The 16,077-nt window shown below is 39.4% G+C and overlaps 1 protein-coding gene across 3 annotated transcripts in view; it reads right to left on the bottom strand.

Annotated features, from left to right (window-relative positions):
- The window catches only part of PLEKHM3 (pleckstrin homology domain containing M3), a 169,210-nt gene extending 153,133 nt beyond the window's left edge, over nucleotides 1-16,077 (bottom strand). For all 3 annotated transcript variants that reach the window (XM_033112230.1, XM_033112231.1, XM_033112232.1), the window contains exon 1: nucleotides 15,936-16,077. The gene's annotated coding sequence lies outside the window, so the exon portion shown is untranslated. The remainder of the gene's footprint in view (nucleotides 1-15,935) is intronic.

Raw genomic sequence — 16,077 nt, 5'->3', positions numbered from 1 at the left:
AAATCAACAGAAAAACATTGGCACAGGGTTCATCGTATCCTGTAGTACACAAATCTGCCCAATTACTTCCCATCTTCACAGCTTTTCTCCCCTAGTCATGCCCAAAGGTGGACAATGCCTACATAGGAGTTCCACATCATACCCACTTTGTATTAGAATTTACACCAAGCAAGGCGGAATTCTTGATAAGGGGAATTAAGGTCCATAGGTTCTACTTACACAGAGAAGCCTTTGACAGCAGCTGTACAAAGACTGCCCTGGCAAATTTCTGTGACATGTTGACCTAAAACAGTAAGGAGGAGACTAGGAATTCTGTGACTGGGCCTGTACCGTGATCCGTCTGAAAGTCATAAATGCATGGGTCTTGTCACAAACCTTGAAAGCACAGATAATTTGTTGGGTAAAGGAGCAAGGGGGCAGTAGAGAGGGAGCACCTGTCCTTTTATTACACCCGAATGTACCTGTGCTTGCACCTCCTAGGTTTAGGTTATGTGATGCCTCACGGTGACTCTGGACTTCCGAATTCCTTCAGGCATCCTGGGCGAAGGCTTCAGGCTCCTTAAAGCATTGAGGACTGGCCTGAGTACAGGCCCAGGCTTGGGGCTGGGCAGAAAGAATCCCAGCACTAGCCCACTCTGGGAAATGCTAGATATCCAAGGCCAGACCACATCGGAGCAGACTGGCAGTGATGCTGCCCAGTATGGTAAATACTAGCCGTACATGGCTACTGACATTTCAATGTATTAAAATCAAATACAGCTCCTCAGTCACACTGGCCACACTGCATGGACTCAACAGCCACATAAACCTTTGTATCTTCGCCAAAAACCAAACTAAACAATGAGGCAAGGGATTTTTTTTTTTCCCACTGACTACTTACAAGTAGGTTAAACTAGGCAATTAGCAACACCTTTGAAAACTGCTGCAAAGGTACACAGATGTGCTTTCTTTTTTAAAACTGCACAACCTTTATGGTTAGTTAAAATCATTTTTAGCACCTAGGTCTTTATAAACCATTACATTTAAATCAACAGCACCAATCTACATTCTTTAATGTGTATGTAAATAAACTAGTATTGTATATACAGCGCTTTATTTTAAATGTATCAAGGAGGTTTGCAGTTCACAGGAGCTCTGTGGTTAACCTCAGAGAAAGTGATAGTGATGGTGAATTTGTCTACTTTTATATTTTGATATTAATATTTATCATGTTAGCACTCATGAAGAAAGGCACAGATTGATTTGTGGAGATCAAATTAGTTATAATATTTTACTAGCTGCAGACGGGGTTTTGGTTTCTGTGTCTCCATGAGCACTTGAGCCTCCTGAATTGTGCAACAGGGTTTTACTACTGTAATTCTGAAACTTGGCATGTTTTTTCAGTTTCATCTTGTATGCCAGAGACTAAGAAAAAGAAATGCATAATAAACTGTAAAACTTTTAGTTCTTTCTTTACTATAATTTCAAAAGAACAAAGGTAACAAAATGTAAGTTTCCCACTTTATAGAAGAGACACCAAGGTGTAGAGCATTAAGTTATTCATCTGAGATTACATTATGAACATTCCTTTTCTTACCCAGTACTTAAAATTCAGTATCAAATTCTTTAATCATAGTAGAGAGAGAGTAAATACCTCCAAAATGATTCTTTCTTTCTTTTTTAATCAAATCATCTAGGAGCATACTCTTCCCACTCTCTGCTTGGTCATTCGCAGACTGGTACTTCTACCCCACAGTCTAAAACCATAGATTGTCAGACAAAGGAGGGAACTTTGCAATCATCCTTTGAACCCCAACCTTTCACAGAAGGGGACACTGAGGCATAGAGAAAGTAAGTGGTCCCATGGACACTTTTGTGTGCATTGCCTCATTTAATCCTCATTAAAGGGCAGTAACAATTCAACTTGAGAACCATTTCAATGCTGTTTAACAACGCATTCTGGAAATCACTCATCTCTCCATCCATTCATCGTTTACTAAGGTCACGCCACAATCAAAACATTAAAGATGGAAAGATGAATTAGACATAGCTCTCGCCCTAAAGAGGGTCACACTCTATCATGACGCGCCTAAGAAAATGAGTCCAAAAAAACTGCCTTGATAGAGGATGGAAATAGTTTCTGGGGGACGGAGGGAGGGTTCAACTGTCCCTGGAGGTAAGGGAGATACTAAGAAAGTCTTCAAAGAGAGGTACTCTTTGAACTGAGCCTAGAAAACTTAGAAGATATTTGCCTGGATGGCTATGAAGAAATTAGGAAGAATAAATGACTTTTTGGTTAGCAAGGGATTTTTCAAGTTTAGTGTCTATAAGTGAAAACCTCTTACTAGCTTGCCTCATTTACTTTTGAAATTAATTAAAAAACAACAACATATTTAGACAGGTGAAAATACGAAGAGGGCATTCCTCTGACAAAGTGAGCTGGGTAAAATCAGTCTGCGTGTGTGCAGTGTGGTTTGCCTCAGCACAAAACTGGAAATCAGGAGCTAATCAGAGCTGTGGTCTAAACATGGCCCAGCCATACACTGGCTGGGTGGCTTCCTGCAAACCATTTCACAAACTCTGGGAGCCTTCCTCAGCTACCAGAACCCAACAAAATTGCTAACATCCAATTGCTTCACCTATGGACCAGTCACTCGGTAGCTGTGCCTTTGAAAATGTAAACTGCTGTATAATTATGAAGCATGCCGCTTGACCTTACCCATTCAACAACCACGTGCTCCTTGGTCGCTCTGGAAAGCTTTGTCGGCCCAACAAAGGCAAAGTCAGCAACCAACTATTTGTAATACACTATTTTCAGCCAAACTCAATGACCTATAGATATTTTATCTTATTTTTGTATAGAATACCCTTTCAGTAAAAAAGGGTTATTTCCCCTATTTAATAGATGGAGGAACCAAGGTCCATTTGTTAGTGTGGTAATAAAAGCTCCACCCCAAGAATCCCATGCCCGCATCAAAAGGTAACAGGATGGAGAATCAGTGTATTGCTATTTTCTAACAAGGAAATCTGCTGTTTACAACTCATTAGGCAAGGCTAATTACCAGGTTGGATCCGGCAGTCCTCCCACACAGATATGAACAATAACACCCGTCCGGCCCACACAGAGATGCCATGTTCTCCCAAGCTGTTTGGTACAAGTGCTGACTTCTCCCACTTGACTAAATGGCTTGTAATCAGAACTGAATGAGAGCTGAGAGGGTGTCTGGGGCCATGTAGTTTTAGAAGCAGCTGGACGACGACAAAAAAAGGCAACGCTAAGGACACCTAGGATCAACTGTTTCTGCCAATCCCTTTCAAGCCCAAGAACCAAGGGTGATGACAAGTATGGTCAGCACATGGGAAAAACTTTGGTTAACGTTGCAGTTCACTGAGTATTGTCTAACACTTACATGATGTGAAAGATCCACCACAAGAGGATCTGACCCTAGAAGACGACATTTCTGGACCATGAGGCTGCAAAAGGTTATGATTTTTAGTGGTGCTTTATCATAAACACAAAGAAAGCACGTTGGTGAAGTGCAGGTAAGCCACAGCAGCAGATAAGGAAATGGTGCCAGTGTAGACCTCATAAGAAGAGTTCAGGGGTCTTTCAGAGAAGGACAGCTAGAAACAGGTGGAATCCCATTTTCATAGGCCTGGAGGGAACATTAAATGGTTACACTGTATACAAGTTTCAATAAATGAGAAGTCTATTGCCATGTAATACATAAGGAGTAGAACATTAAAGAGCAATAATTTGTATAGTGTTTTTTCCAGTCCTAGAAGTAATAGATACTCATAGAAACTTTGGAAAATACTGACAAATAGGGAAAATAAAAATCAGTCATGATCTCATAATTCAGAGGAAATAAATCAATAGGGGTGTTTCTGTCCAATATTTAATTGGAATCAGATTATATACACAGTTTGGGCACACCATTTAAATGTATGCTCAAAAAGCAAATACCAGTAAATACTTGTGTTGAAAAACAAAATGTCCCAGAGTGTGGGACACTGTGACACTTATACCTTATGACCTGGCACAAGTGAACTTCTCGTCTAATAGCTATCCCCGGACCTCCTCATTACACATCCACTAGTGTTCTTCAAATCCTGTCCCTCCTCAAACATTTCCTCCCTGCGTTTCAGAGGCACCACACTCTCTTAGTTTTCCTTTCATTTCTACCCTCTTGTTCTCAGTCTCCTCCATCTTCTTCCTTTCCCTACTAGTCACCTCATCAAATGGGGGCATTGCCTGAGCTCTCCTCTCTGACTACAGCTACATGTTCTCCTTGGGTCGCTTTATCCAGTCTTGTGGCTTCAATAATGCCTCTCTGTTTAAGCCTCCCAAATTTCTACCTTCAGTCTCAATCTCAGGCCTGACCTCTGGTCCTACACTCCCAACTTCTTGTAGGAGATTTCTACCTGGCACATCTCATGGCAAAGTTAAGCTCAATTGGTCTGAAATCACACTCACTCATTCAATAAATATTTGCTGAGTGCTCTGTATGTGCTGGATACAGTTCTGGGCACTAGGGAGACAGTACCAAATAAAATCCTTCAGTGAAGCTTCCATTGACCACAAGGTTCAATTCTTTAATCTGACATTCTAGGCCTTTTACAATCTTGGCCTAGCTTGCCTGTCCAACTTCCCCCTTCTCTTCCATACACACTCTTTTCCTCCAAACTGGAATGCTACGGATATCGCTCAAATGTTATGCTTTCCCAACTCCAAAACTTTGCTTACAGTTATTTCTGAATACCTCTCCCCACCTCTACCAACTGAAATTCTATCCACTCTTCAAGCTTGAATGACACTTCTTCCACGTGCCTTCTTTGAGCTGTGATCCTAAAATGGTCTGCTCTCTCTTTAAACATGGACAGACATCCATGTCTTTGATAAAGACCCCAAAACATACGTTGTATGCTGCTTGTTCTTTCTGAAATGATGACAATAATAATTACTGTAGAGTTTATCAAAAGCCTATTTTGTGCCAAGAACATTGCTTGGTATTTTACGTCTCAAAATCTCATGATGTATAATGTGGGTACTATTATCCCCATTTTACAGATGAGGAAATGGAGGCTCAAAGATATGTAACTTGCCTGAAATCACACGCCTACCCTACTGGACTTACAGCAACTTGAGAGCAGTGATTCCACCCTATTCCATTTTTATAACCCCCACTGGGCCTAGAACTATGGCTCGTACACAATCGGCACTTGTAAATACTTGTTGAATGAACAGCTGAATAAAGAGTATATTTGCAAAGCACTGACACCTGTAAGTATAAATACCACTCTGGTTTTCTGGAAAAGTATGTTTGAATTCATTACAAGCTCATTGATGTAAAATTTGACATGCTTTCCAAAAACACTATGTTGACTTGAGCTTTTAAAATTTTTCTTGGTAGAGAAAGCTTCTAAGCTATTGAAACCAGGTTTAAAAATAACATGGCAAAGGTCAGGTAGCTAAGACCTCACTCAGACCTTTTATAGAAACAAAAGCACCTATGCAGCAGTTGGGGATTATTTTGTGAACCACTCCAAATCAGTAGCTTGGCTGATCTCATTTTCCAGTGACTTAGAGCTCTAGCTTTTCCTAATACCAGTAAGGAGATATTCCTTTGAAATACTCTCAAGCAATCAATTTAAAGCATTTTTCAGTACAACTCTGCACTTGTTTATTGTTTGCCACTTGCAAAATCGTTGAGACATTTGATGCCCCAAGATGTTTTCCCAGAAACCAAACTAAATATAAGCAGGGCACTTCAAATCTCAGATTGCTTTGTTACTGAAGGCAGTAATGTTATTATGGCCCTATGTCAACCATGGGATAGAAGAGCCAAGGCTCCAGCTTGGGAAGCCCATTCCATAAAATCACCAGAGTGCCAACGTGTCCTGCTTTTAGAAACAAAACAGACACAAACTTCAGTTATGGAAGTGTCGAAAAATGCAGACTCCATGTTTTCCATTTCTCTTGACCTTTATGGCAGGGAACAGTAATTAAAAAAGAAACCAAAGAACCATTCAAGTTATCTTCATCGTAGGACTGAGATGAAGAAGGTGGAAACCTCCATCATAAAAACCACATGTTGCTAGAGTCAGCCTCCAGCTGCACCAGGAATAACTGATGAGTGCATGTGGGTGCCACCCAAGCTAAGTCAGCTGGTGTGGGCTAAATATGAGACAGACCGCAACAACAGCATAATAACCACCCCAAAAAAGTACACTGAGACCCACATATATGCAAGACACCCAAAAAGAGCTGGGGAAGTAGCTTTAGATTTAAAGATCAACAGCTGTTATAACTATTTCGAATCTTCTCCTTGAGCCTGAGTAATGGCGGCTGTGTTTCCAAACCCAATATAGGACTGAATTTCATCCAATTTTCTCACATAACCTGTCAAATTCAGTTAACCTGAGCAAAAATCACTTGGCTTTACTGAGAATAATCATCTTCATGTGCATGGTTTAGAGTATGGTTTACAAAGTGCTTGATAAGCTTCTTGATAAATACATGTAGTAATCTCAACAGAGAGAGGGGAATAATGTAGCAGGACTATTTTAAAGATGATGAAAGAGAGACCAAGACGACTCATCTATTGTCAGTTGAAGTCCCCATGAAGCAGAAAAGAAAAGTTTCTGGAATCCCTGTCTAATTACTGAGTCCTGTGTGCCACCCAAATTCTACCTTTTAAATCACCTTAAATCGCTCAGGGGCCCTGGTGTTAGTTAGAAGGACCGTAAACAAGGAATAAATAGGTTGAATCCAACCCATGAGCTCCCCAGTTTTGAGTTTATTCAATGAGAAGAGGTGTGGCAATGGGAAGAACAGAAGTTTCTGACACCACGGAAGGGGTCATGCGCTAGCACTGCCTTCTAAGCTGAATGACTTCCAGCAAGCCAGCCTGACCCAGGGCTTCTGGGCCCTCCCAACCTGCAAATGGAAATCCTGACCCCACCTGCCTTAGAGAGTTGGGAAGCACAAATGTGGATCAAGTATGTGAAAGTTCTTTGCAAAATCAAAAACAATTACTATTCCTATTAGAAGCTCTCTGATTCCTTACCACACAGCCATTTACACTCAACAAGCATTTACAAGAGGATGAACCCAGTACCCAAACACTGTGTTAGATGCTAGGAAAACAAAATAGCTCCTGGCCTCAAAGAACTTAATAGCTAGTGGGAAAACAACAAAAACCCAGGTGTAAAAAGGTGCCTTAACAGAAGTACAAAAAAGGTGCTACGGGAGCATAAACTAATCATTAAAAATCATTATTAATCAAGGGACAACAAAGGGTCTTAAGTGACAGAATACAATGAAATGCCACAACAACATGTATACAAAGATGACTTCAGTTGAAAGAACCCAAAGACAATGGCAACAAACATATGAAGAAAACCAATCATACCTGCCCTAGAAATGATGCTGCTTCCGGCATGAAGCTATCAGCATACAGTAACCGCTTCAAAGGTCCCTCCCAAGAGTGAGCTTTAAGTGAACTAACAAGTGCTTAGACGGAAGGCAAGAGTGCAAAGGGCTGCTTCACGAGCTGTGCACGCCTTTCTGACCTGCAGAAAACCTGGTCAATAGAAGGCCTTTCCTGGGTGGCTGGGATGTCATGGGAAATGAATAACTGCCTCACTTCCTGTTGACGTTAATTCCTTAGGTCACTGCAGCTGATTACCAGAAGGGAGACTATGGACCACTTTAACCTTCAGAGCAACAGCCAGTGTATGGGTTAGCATGCAGGTATTTACAACACTGCTTCCTATGGACATTTAGGGTGAATGTGCAGGAGAGGTAATTAACTGATTTTTTTCTTTCTCCATTACACTTGAAACTGCTAAAAAGTGAGGCTGGGTCTTTTTGTTAAATGGCACCTGGAGAGTACCGACCCATGATTAGATCTAAGCAAAAGGCAACTCACTTCTTATTTGAAAGGGCAGACATACTCGATGGTGATGGGCTGCATCCGGGAACCCTCTTTCCCTTTTGGACTTAATCTGCGACAACAACCTTGGCTACCAAGCAAGCAGCCTCTTACCAATTCTGTCAGGAAACAAGCGAGGCTGCCAAAGGCAGACAAAACATTATCTTTGATCCTCAAAGATGAGGACAAGGTAAGGCAAAATAGCAGATGAGTCTTTGTTATTCTACTATGGACAGCATGAAGACCAGAACATATGACAATCATACAGGACAAAGGAAGAGTTTACAAAGTGTGAAGGAGAAGAACAATATAGGAATTATACTTTTGTCTCCAAATCTGGGTTTAAATTTCTTTTATTATGAACTATTATTAGTATGGAATGGATTTTTACAAAACAAGTCTGCAACATGTATGCATTCTGGAGTTGAACTCTGAGCTGATTGGCCCATATTTCTTTGACTGTTTTGAGCTGACAGTAGGATGACAATTGGGACTTATATAGTTGCCAGCATCGGAGACTACTACTACTATACTCAACTCTAAAACTGTTCTTCAGAGGACTCCTTCAATTAAATAGACACACGTTAAGTGGGGAATGATGTGTTTAATAAAATGTTTAAAAAGAAAATAATGATAGTTCTTATAACTCCTAAGCCAAGACCAAGATTAAAGAGTCATAGCTAATAATTATTGAGTCCTCAAGAATTAAGCCAACATATCTGCAGTATGTTGCTGAAGCCTCACAATAAGCCTATCAGGGAGCAGCTATTATTATTACCACTTTACAGATAAGGAAATTGAGATTTAACAAAATGAAGTACCTTGTCCAAGGTAATATGGCCAGTGAGTGAGTGGAAACAAGACTGAGATGTACATGCAGTCCTGTGTGACAATTAATAGCAAAGTAATTACTTTGACCTAATATCGCTCAAATTTTACACACATAGTGCTTTGCATTTTAGTGTCAAACACCAGCAACTTTAACGAATATTTATTTTTAAATCTTTCTGTTTATTAATCCCACAACTTGGAAAGTTAATTGCTAAATATCATCTTTACACCCAGGGAAATAGTTTATACTTAATTTACCAAAAAAAATCACCTCTGTAATTTCTGTGTCATTGTAAGTTCTCTAAGGGAATGGAGGATGAGAGGTCCCTGAACAAGCAGGATAAAAGGCTGTTCTCTAACTAAATAGCTAACCTCAATTCCCTTAGTGACCTTGGACACAATACTTGGAATGTCTGCAAGGGTATAATAACTGTGACTTCGTTTAGGCCAAACAAGTGCTTTTGCAAATGTTTACATAGTCCTAATTGCCCAAACCTTTTACTAATGTTTTCCTAAGACATCATTTTTCATTTAGCCAATAAATAGAAACACTTGTAAAAATGTTTGCTTTAAAAAAGAAACCTGGAAATAAGTGTTTGTGTGGAAAGAATTAAAAGAAGTATTTTCAAATTAGATGTGACTATAGATAATTCCAATACATTTTAACTATTAAGGCATGTCCAAATAAATTGCCTCCTTCTAAAACCAACTTAACTTTTTTTGTAGGGGTGATGGGGAGACAAATATCGATGCATGTGGGGTTCAAACAAAACAAAGTTGACCCACAACCTTCAGTTGTATTTCTTAAATGTATTAGAAGATGAGATACACCCAGGGTTTCATATGACCACACTACAGTGAAAATACAGACATCATATCTAACCTTTCAGTGAAGGGCAATTACTTTTGGATCACAAGATCTGGAATTAGAAGACCTGACTTTGAACCTTCCATGCACTACTAGCAGACGTGTAATTCTGGGCAAGCCATCGGAACCTGCATTTCAGTTACTTCGATGTAGGTCAAATAAGGATACCTGTCCTACCTCCTTCACAAGCTGTTTTGGAGTGTAAATTAAATGACATAATGTAGTACTTTGTAAACTCCAGAGCAGGGTACAGGATGCCAATAGGAGTCGTCATCGTCGTATGGGACCAGAGGAAGGGTCACCCACCACATTCTCTTTCATCTTCTCCCATTATAAACCAACAAACTGGTGGAGACAGTGGTGACAGCAATTAGTTTAAGAAGCTCTGAGATAAGGTTTTAATGTACTCAAGGGTTCCGCCTGTACTGTTCAAGGTAGCATGAGCTGCTTGCTATGCATCAGCTTTTCTGCTGGTCTTGGAGTGAAGGGATTCAGTAGTGAAGATGTGGGATGATTCAAAAGGAGTATCTCTGCTCCAAGAAGAAAACAATAAACAAGTAAAACCTTTCCTTGACCCCCTAAGTTCTTCTACAGCTAGGCTATTTCTCCCTCCTCCCTTTTTTGTCCAAGTTTCTTGAAGAAATTTGTTCGTTATGCTTCCTGATTCCATCTCTCACCACCCATTCACTCTCCCCACAGAAGCAACCTGCTTCTGCCCCACCTGAAACTGCACAGACAGAGGCCACCATCAATTTCCTTGTTGCTAAACCCAGGAGACTTTTCACTCCCCTGACTGACCTCTCAGTATTAGACCTACGGAACACCCACTCTTTCCATTGCTCTCATGAATTCCCTGACACAATCTTCTTGGTATTTCTCTTTTATCTCTGAACGCCCCTTTCAGCCCCCTCTACAGACTCCCCTTCCTGTGCGTATATCATAAATGTAGGCCTATTCCTCCATTTCCCCCATAACCCTCTGCCTGAGTGATCTTCATTCCTGCAGTTTCAGCTACAATCCACGTGGTGGGTAAGTAACAGACTGTTCCCCTGAGCTTTAGACTAAGCTATGCAACTGCCTTTTGGATGTTCCCTAACTTGTAACAGGCATAAATCCGAACTCCTCATCTTCCTCTCAACCTGCCCCTCTTCCTGGCATTCTCCATACAGTGAAGGATGTCATCCACGCTGGAAAGAGAAACATCATCCTTGGCTGTTCCGGCTTCCTCACCCACAATCACTTCAAATCAGCAAGTCATACTGATCCTGCCTCTACAAGATCTACTTGTTTAATCAATGAATTCCTAAGGGTGGAAGAGAAGTTGTTCTGGAAAAGTTAAAGTGCTAATAAAAAAATGGGTCAAGAAAACATGGGAGATCATTTAGCTAATTTCCTGGATCATAAAAACTGCTGGTTACATTTCTGACGTTTTCTAACCTATAATACATGTTCTCTGTTCTGTGGCTTTAAATCTAAATTTGTAATCACATCTACAGACTACCAGGTGAAGTGGATATTTAGCAATTTCCCAGTTAGATAAATGTCCAAAATTAAACTGGATAAGGCAGAACAGGGCAGCTTTAGTTTGTACTAAATTATAAATTGGTTACACTAATCAAGATAACTGAACAAATAAATCTCTACCATACTCATAAATGTGGCATATAACCGGGGAATCCAATCTGAAACAAGTATCTCAAATTAACAGTTAATGAGTATCTGAAAAACAAACAGAATGTTAATGAAAATAGCATGCCTGACATCTCAGTGCAATGGCCTCAATATTTTGACTTTGGTGTTTGCTCATAACTCATGTTGCCATCAAGATTAATTACACTCACAAACCAAGTAAAGTTCTTACCTTATTGTTAGTGTGAAGGTAAATTATGTGGGCTCTTTATTGTCTGTCTAGTAATATCACAGTAGCCGATGAAATACAGCCAACAATGCAAGGAATTTACTACTGGTGGTCATTTTTATCACATTATCACTCACTACTGAGTCCTCTGATTTAGCTTACACCAGAAGCTCCAAGCTAGAGTACAATTTGCCTATTTATGAACCAAATACAAAAATCCACTCTAAAAGAAAAAGGAAATGAAAAAAGCAATTCCTTGCTAGATATCCCTCCATATGGTTTCTTTTAAGGGGTTAACATTTCTCTTGAAGAAAACCACCCTTTGGCTAGCAGCCAACGAGGCAACAGATACTTTCCAGTACTTTTCTATAGGTGTGAGAGCACAGGGTAAAGTGAAAACAGGAAAAGGAGCCAGTGAAATAAATGAAGGAGTAGCAGTGGTCTCCTGCTCCTGGAAACAGTCTAAAGATGGAGTATGTTAAAATAAAAATCCGCTCAAAATGATCTAACACTTTCCAGGTTTCTATTAAAATCAGGTCTTCTGAAACTAGTAATTAAAGTAGCACCATCTACCCGCCTGCTTCTTAATATGTAAATGTATGACTTGACTTCAAGTACTAGGCTACATACAAGATTAAACTGAGCATAATAGAGTATATCAAGTTTCTGATAAATATTCAATAAATATTAGCTTTGGATGTTTTTTAATGCAGACGTTACTGGCCTAGGTACAGCTTGGTTTTCCTAGTCATAACATGCAGGGTTTTTTGTTTGTGTTTATTTTGTTTTGTTTTTGCCAATGGTTGCATATTCATCATACATAGTTCTTTATTTTCCACTTGTATAATTAACCTAGGTCTACAGCCCAACGCCTAAATTCTATCAACCTATAAGAAAAGAGAGACTTTTAACAAAAATTCAACCATGTGCCTTCTTTTTCTATTATCTAAGGATACCATTCAGCGTTCCTTCTACCACAAAAGCTTTCACTGATTATCCCATCGAGAAACAAGTTATCCAACTTTATTCTCAACCTTTCCAACGATATTTATCATTTCCTATCTCATAGTTTTCCTTTAAAAAATCACTTTCTGCCACATATTTAACATATTTATGGATTTTTGTTTTCTCCATTATTTGACTGGACAATGTTTTAGATTCATTGTATGCCCAAGTGTGAAGACTTAACAGCTTTCAAAATAATGTTTATTGACCATTGTGATTATCAACGACTACTACATGTTCATTGTTCAACATTTTGAAAATACAGAAAAGTATAAAAGGGAAAATAAACAATGCTTATTCACCCTCCGATGGAAAAAAAAAATCACTGCCCCATTTTGGCCCTTTTGGCCCCTTTCCTATGAAGTAAATCTTTCTGAGCTTTTTTAAACATAGTTGAGAACATACTGCAGATACAGTTCTCTATTCTATGTTTCCCCCAATTAGCAATAATTGGTAAACATCTTTCCACAGTTAAAAATTCTTTATAAATATCCTTTTAAATGTCTGTATCACACCTTATCATTTTATGACACCATGATTGATGTAAACTGCTCCCCTGTTCTTGGGCATTTAGATTATTGCCAATATTTGACTTTTCCAACCAAAACCATTTTAAGCATTTGTGAACATTAACTTTAAAATGTTTCTCATAAGTTCCTTTGGGTAAATTGCTAGAAGTGGAATTACTGGATCAAAGGGTAGGAGAATTAGTGAGATTTTTTTTCATACATTCCGCAAACGAGCTTTTCAGAAAGGTTGTAATATTTGCATACCCCTCACAGCATCTGAGAGTGTCTGCTCCACTGCACACTAACTGATGTTATAATTTTTTTAATCTATGTAAATTTGAGAGCAGGAAAAATGATACCTTGCTGTTGCTTCAATTTCATTTCTTTGATTAATGGTAAAAGAATGCATTTTCCTATGTCTATCAGCCATTTCATTTTCTCTTCTATGGTTAGTCTGTTCCTGTCTTTTGCCTATTTTTCTGTTGGAGTCTGTATTCGTTTTCTATTGCTACATAACATATTTCCACAAACTCAGCAACACCCATTTTGTATTTCACAATTCTGAAGGTCTGAGTCTGGGTAGGGTTGGCTGGGTTCTCTCTCTGCTCAGTGTCTCTTTGACAAGGTTGAAATCAAGGCGTGGCCCAGGCAGGGCTCTTAACTAAAGGCTATGCTAAAGAATCCAGTTCTAAGCTCATTCAGCTTGTTGGCAAATTCAGTTCCTGTTCCCTAGGTCTAAGGATCCAGTTTCCAAGAGGGGCCACCTCAGTGACTCTAGGCCTCCATCATTTCTCAACGTTGCCCCCATACTTTCCAAGTGTCCCTTCCATCTTCAAAACAGCAACAGCACGTTCAGTCCTTCTCAGGCTTCAAATCTCTCTGATTTCCCCAGCCGGAGAAAAAGGCCCACTTTTATAGGCTCTTGTGATTAGATGAGGCCAACCCAGATAATTTCCCTCATCTTAAATTTAACTCTGCCATATCATAACATAATCAAGGGATATTTCATCATGTTTACAGGTTCCAGGGATGAGGGCATGCAATATTGGTGTAGGGGCATTTTTAGAATTATGCCTGCCATAGACTCTTAGGTGTTCTTATAATTTGTTTGTGCTCTTTATGATGTCTCGCGTGAATTCTCACATGAATTTACCACATAAATGAATCTTACTGATGAATGCCAGAAGTTGCATATTCACAGAGGCAAAAGCAACTATGGATGGGGCTGTTGTGTACTAATAAAGATTCTGAATACGTCACTTGGCTAACACCAATACTTTAAAAAATTTTTAATTGTGGGAAAATCCACATTATAGAAAATTGACCATTTTAACCATTTTTTAAGTGTACAGTTCAGTGCCATTAAGTACATTCACACTATTTAGCAACCAATCTCTAGCACTCTTCATCTTGCAAAACTCTATGCCCATTTAACAACTGTCCATTTTGCCCTACCCCCAGCTGCTGGCAACTACCACTTTACTTTCAACACTGGTATATTTTTATGTATTGATTAATAAAAAATGCACATAGACAGCAATTACTACATTCATTGTCTAAGCACTTTAAAAATATTAACTCATTTAATCCTCACAACAAACCTATGAGAGCACTACTGTTATTATTCTCATTCTACAGATTAAGGAACATAGCAAGTAAACTTTCCAAGGTTACGCCATAGGAAGTGGTCAAGAAGAAATTCAAACCCAGTCTGGCTTTATAGTTCTTGCTATGAACTGTAAAAATATTTATTGTAAAGACAAACTCATCAAGCATTAATAGCGCTTCCTTGATGTACATGATTTTAAAACACTTCTTGAGTGGTTTCCTTCCAAAAAAATACAGTAATAAATAAAATACTTCGCTATGTGCAATTTAACCTAATATTCTTCTATTGACTAAACGTTAGACTATATAACCAAGGTGACACAAATCTACTGACCCTTTAAGGCAATTATGGCATGAAGGCTTCTTCATGAAGTAAATGAAAAAAAAAACTGCCTTGTATTTCATTTTAGGTACACCAATTATAACTCATATGTGGTATTTAATAACAAAATATCTTATGAATGAATACAAATCACAATTCACTGTGACTACTAAAATTAAAATATTAAAGAAAAAAATCCATCTTGGGCAAGTTCCTTAATCTTTCTATGCCTCAGTTTCTGCATATATAAACTGGGGTAATAATGCTAAGGATCAAAAGAATATTGTGAGGATTAAAGAGTAAAGATACATATTAAAAAAAAAAAAAAACTCCAGGTGTTTCTCTTTTCCAAGGAGGAAAAAACTTCCAAGTTTACGACAGCATAGCTAAATCTCAGTTTAACCTGGTCAATTCAAATCGGTCCTGTTTTGCAAGCTATAAATCTAGATCAGTCTTAATTTGTCTTTCATTTGTGTATCTCAGTAGTAACATTTTATTTGAGCAGCGGCTCAGAAATTTCCTTATCCTGATTTTTTTAAGCTTAGTAATCCTCTCAGAAGAGCAAATCATGCTTGTTGTCATCAGTCACACTGTGTCATCAACTATACATTAAAAATGAGCGGAGTCAACAGAAGGAACAATACTTGTTTCTTTGGGAGCTCCGCCTGATGTTAACAGCTCTGCTGAGGTTTGGTTTCTAGGACCCGGGGGAGGAAGCCGGAGCCAGGAGGATGGGGGTAATAAAAACAACGCACAGAACGGCATCAGCTATTTCCACTGCTTTCTACTTATACACCTGATTCATAAAAAATAAGCAGACAAGGCATCATGTAATCTCCCCTCACCCATTATCCACTGCAACGCAGTGCAGTCTCCAGAATGAAATAAAAAAAGAGCATGGAAGAAACAGCAAATTCACCGCTACCCCAGGGAGCTTCTCGGATATTTACAAAGCTGTCATCCCCAAACCCTTCCCCCAGTGGGCAGCCAGGCAGCACAGAAGCAGGCAGATGCTCACCTGGCTGCGGCTGCTTCTTTCCTTTCACCTGCGAGGCCTGCAGTCTACTCCTGGCTGGGGCTTGGCTCCGGTAACCGCCCGCCTTCCCCTGACAGCCCGTCTGGCCGCAGACCTTCTCCGCCCGGCTCTCTGTTTACAAGCG

This window comes from Rhinolophus ferrumequinum, chromosome 8 (genome assembly GCF_004115265.2).
Source record: "Rhinolophus ferrumequinum isolate MPI-CBG mRhiFer1 chromosome 8, mRhiFer1_v1.p, whole genome shotgun sequence".
Classification (NCBI taxonomy): domain Eukaryota; kingdom Metazoa; phylum Chordata; class Mammalia; order Chiroptera; family Rhinolophidae; genus Rhinolophus; species Rhinolophus ferrumequinum.
Note: the sequence above shows the minus strand (reverse complement) of the source record. Positions and strands in the feature narration are given on the sequence as shown.